This window comes from Battus philenor, unplaced genomic scaffold, assembly GCF_028537555.1.
Source record: "Battus philenor isolate CCGP_79_NKW_IND1 unplaced genomic scaffold, ilBatPhil1.0.hap1 SCAF_23, whole genome shotgun sequence".
In the NCBI taxonomy this organism is placed as follows: Eukaryota; Metazoa; Arthropoda; class Insecta; order Lepidoptera; family Papilionidae; genus Battus; species Battus philenor.
The window spans coordinates 8,347,422-8,352,769 of record NW_027181686.1 but is presented as its reverse complement, the minus strand read 5'-3'; positions in this window follow the sequence as shown (position 1 = coordinate 8,352,769).

Sequence of the window (5,348 nt, the reverse complement as noted above, 5' to 3'; positions counted from 1 at the left end):
AAACCAATCGCTACTCACCACACCACAACACCCGTGTTTAGGAAGCGGCCGCCAGTTCCCCCTAGCCGCGAACTGCGTGGACGTACAGAGATTGGATTCGGATCCCTCCTTGGTGCGCCTGTGGTCCACGCTGTCTTTCCAAGCCGTATACACACACCACAAAAAATACACAGCTCTACTCTGATAGAGCGCTTTACAACGTGTGAACTTCTTCATGCAAATGATTCGGGCCCGATCAGTTTTGTTTATTTTTAAGTTCATGGACCCTTCCGCTCCGTGAACTCTGTTCCGATGACGCTGTAAAAGCCCTTGAGCAGCACAAGATTTATTCTATTAACTGCATTCGTCTATTATTTATATCCGCTTAAACATGAACAAAATTATAGCTCCCTAAAATACTTGATAACTGTGACGAGAAACTTTTTGCAGGAGAAAGCTAACTTTTAAAACTATCATCTACTACAGCATAACGCGAAATCATCACTATCCCTACAAATGTTTCAATGTTGGGCAATGACATTAACTATGACTAGGGGTACGAAAAATTTCGTATTTACGAAATAGATGCGAATAAATGCGAAAATGACATATAAATGCGAATAAATGCGAAATGTATGGTAGTGTTCGTATTATGGATTATTAAATTATTATCGTATCGCCCGAGTCGCGACTGGCGTCAATTGAACTTTAGGGAAGTTCTTTTCGGACGAAACGGTCGACGCACTTTTTGGACACAAACTGACTCGACAGAACGAAAGCTTTTGATTCCCACTTGTTCGTTGCCTATCGCTAGAGTCGGGGACGTTACATGCGAGCACTCGAGCAGAAAAAGTTAAGTCAGCTTTCCTTCTGTCAAGGAAAATTAAAAGTTCTTTCTTAAAATACTTGAATGAACACGTGCTTCATCTTCCAGCAAAATTTTATCCAACACCTATTGTCACCAGATGGTACTCTTGGTTCAGAGCAGTTTTATATCTTAATGATTATTTGGATTACATACTTGACTTTTTTAATGAACTGGAGAATCCAAATCTACTAGGATTTGGATTCTCCAGTTCATTCTATTTTTAAAAGAATGTTACGTTGATATAACTTTTAAGCGAAAACTAAAAATTCAAATAACTTTTATCTCTGAGTTCTGCCTCAAAAAAATGAAATTGATTGATGACTTAGAAGGGACAAGTTATCCAATTGCAAACCTGTTATGGAACAAATTAGAGGATTTAAAATCATCGCTTGAACGGCAACGTCAAGGTTATTTTGATGAAAACGTCTCTATGTCTTAAGGACTATGAAGGAATTGATGAGACAATGAAAACTATGTTGAAATCAGCAAGCGACAAAAGTTTCAGTAAGCTTTCTCTTCACATGAAATTAAATAAGACGAACGAGGCTTTCTTTCACATTGGCCAATTGTTTACCCCATCTGTGGCTGCAAGTTCAACCACATTAAATATAAACGTATTGCTAGAAAGCTTTTCGAAAATTCCTTTTTTCCAAGGATCTCCTCAAAATGAGCTAATTGATGGGTATGTGCACCTTCATAGGTTAATTCTTCGGTCTATTAATATAAATGAAAACCCCAATGTAAGGGACATATCGTTGGCTGTCAAAAGCAACTTTCCGTCCTTTGCTGAAGCAGCATTACAGAGTATTTGGAGTCCAAGCAACAGCGTGGACGCTGAACGCTTCTTCGGCATATACAATGTCGTTGTAACGGACCGAAGAACGACGCTTAAGGAGTCAAATGTTGAAATTTCTACAATGTTATCTTTTAATTAATTAAAATTGTTTAATGTTAAGACTTGTACTTTGAAATTTTGTATTTTGTTAAACTTTACTTTCATATTTAGTAATAAAATTACTAAACAAGTTTTTTTGTTTAATAAATACCTAATTTACCCAAATTTTATAATTTCAAAAATATAAATGCGAAATTTATGCGAAATTTTGAAATTTTGAAAAAAGTAAATGCGAAATTGGTGATTTTTTTTTGCGAAATTTCCGTACCTCTAACTATGACCAATATATCTGTCGGCGGTTGGGATCCGTCCCGGATCTACCGTCAGATTCATCCATCTTGTACGGTTAATCTGGACGTCCAGCAATGGGCTGACCGCCTAAGAGTAAAATCAATGAGCTCAACGCCTAGCAATAGGATAATACGAAAGTATGAGAAAATTTATTATCAAATTTTTGTGTGTTGATTGCTACATTGTGTACATAGCTCTAGTGAATGGGTGTCGTAAAAACATGTTTTTTATATTTAAAGGAGAGTAAGAAAGGCGATGTTGTTTTAATTATTCTTCTTTTTTCAATCATAACATCTTATGCTCACTGTTATCTCACTGCTATTATCCGATATTGTTTATACCAAAAACAAGTTTGTAATAATACTCTTAGGTGTTTATACCAAACATATTAAACATTTGATTAAATGACTTTAATTAAAGGTATTAATCTTGTAATGTTGGTATACTGTGAACAATATCTGTGAAGGGTGAAACAGTTCGCAATAACAAGTATATATACAGAGGGTACTAGCTAGAATCGTAAATAATAGCAAAAACCTTTAATTTGTTTGATAACATAATAAATAACAAAATAAATGTAAGCAAATATTTTTTTTATTTTGTATCACGGATGTCGACAATGACATCAGAATGCTATGCATGTCAGGTTTTTCCTTAAATTGCCAAAACTTGATTCGAGTAGCGCGTCAGAATAAGATTCTAATGGAACCTACCTATTATAATTTAAAAAGAACTCGTTCTAATAAAACAACATCGTTTTTTTATGTTTTAGAACTGCATTTCATTAATACTTAAATATTAGTTTTAAGTTTTGAATCGTACACTTATACAAGGTGGACAGCATGAAAGAGTAAACGTTTTGCTCATTTCCCAAGTAAAAGCTTTAAAGCCTTTACATCTATTTCTAATTAACATGTATAAAATGATTACTCTGAAATATGTTACGTTTATTTATTTTTTCGAATCGGTTGCGACCGGCCTAAATCTTCTGGCAGAATAGAGTCCGCAGTAACAGATAGTAAACAGTAATTCGGATATGTAGTAATCCGAAGTTCAAAAATTTTTTTTTCTTACGAGGTTATAATTACGTTACTTATTATTTCTGAAGTCATTTATTTTTGGATAAGGTGTACAATTGATCAAAAGCAAATAAACTATATATTTACCCCTTTAACGCTGTTACACCTGTAACCAATCATCCTGTATATAATCAAAACTGAACGAGGAAGTTTAAAATAACTTGTTTCGAGTTAACGAGAGTTCAAATTCAATGTTAGATTTATTGTATTGCGACGATTTATAAATTCTTTCTACTTGGAACGCTGATTTGTTGAGAAGAGCAAGCCAGAAACGAAACAGTTGTTCTTATACATGAAATTTAGTAATTTCTTTTTTTATGTATACATTATAAACCTTAATTTAATTCATGTAAATGAGCAAACAAATAAACTTCCGCAAATTTCTATCAACTAAAAATTCTCGAAGGCTATAATAAGATTTATTTAATAATACACTTTTAATTTTAGACTTAAAACTAAGAAACGGAAGGTCCTAGATATATAGATTCCCTGTGAAACTTAACTATATATGCGTACACCCATGCTTTTGAAGGATTTGTTAACTTTTTGAAAACTAAGTTCAGATGTTACAAGTTTTTGTTTTAAGTATATTTGAAAATATATATTAATTTTGATAACTTTGACTATGTGCATGATAATGAACATATTAAAGAGAGCAATCGACTTAAGATTGGCATTAAATTTAAAAGAAAGTTTGTTGTATGTCTCTAGTACCTACAAAAATAGTACTCTTATGGGCAACTGTCGGTTTTACAATACATTACCGTATAATGCAGTGTGTCCCAACTTGGGCCATAAACCATAGTGGGCGCAATTCGAAAGTGGACTCGACACGAGTTTAACCCTTTCGATTTAATTTTAATATATATACTGCAGAGAGGAGGGTACGAATACTAGAAAGGCGAAGGTGAGGAATGGCACATAAATGGTTAAAAAATACCGGTGTAATAATTCTTAATAATCATATAAAAATTGAAAAAGTTTGCAAAAACTCGTTAATAATGCGTTTTAAAAAGTTAAATATTTGTTGTAATAGTAAAAAAATATAAAAATAAAGCTTAGATATTATCTTAATGATTACGAATACTTTAGAAAGAGTAATTTTTGTAACCACGTTTAAAGCGCGACTAAATTTGTTGCGACCTCTTCTTAAATTGTTTTCCATGAGCAGAGAAAATCAGAGCTTCATCAAACTACACTTCTAGCATTCTTAACATAAATTAGATAAGTAAATTATAATAAAAATTAAAGTGGATAAAAATGTAAATAAATATTTAACAAGACTTACAAATTTAGTTTTTTATTAATTACTCAATTCTTACAAGTTACTCTGCTGTGATTGATTGTGGATACCTAATGTTTTCTTTTTTCATGTATTTGCATAAATGCTTTTTTAAATTAAAAATGATGTAGACACATCTCTTCGATATTCGTATCAAATAGTCAAAGGGAATTATTTAGGGCACCTAAGAGGTATGTAAACCGTTTCAGATAAAATATAGACGGAATTATGAATATTTTCGAAATCGGTAGTATGGCCGGTTAATAGTGTTACAATAATGTTCATAATTGTTCTCCAACCTCATTATGTGATAGATCAACACACGAAAACAGTCGTTCACAAGATTTTTCGATTGAATGATTTTTAAGGTTGAATGAATTTATATCGTAGATGAACCGACGATAGTCAAAGACGCGGAGAGTAGCTGAATACTTGCAGAGCAAGACCGGACATTGCGGCGATCTCTGCTTGAGGATTTCGCCTCGCAGTGGGCGTCTATCGTCTGGCATGATGATAATAATGACGATGAATTTATTTAAAGGTTCGTGATAACCGCCCAGCTATCAAACGATAATCATCACCGTGATGAGTCTTGCTTTTGAAAATTGTAAAATTAATTTGAGTAAAGTGGATCCCATTGCGGGAGTTTACCCAAAAACGTTATGAATATTCAATGATTTGTACCTTAAACAATAATATAAGTAATAATACACATTAGTTATTATTAGAAAAAAAACTGATACCGTGATAGGGAAATCTAATCAAATTTCCACATTCTTAGTCATTCCACAATAAACCGGCACTAAAGGGGCGGAGCATCGAGCTTGCAACGGCAAAACTTCTTTATATACCTTACCAAAAGATCCATATTCATTTGTAATTTTTAGCAACATCATTTGCAGAGTATTCTTTAAGAAATTTATATTTATTTATACGCGTTCAGTATCTTATTGT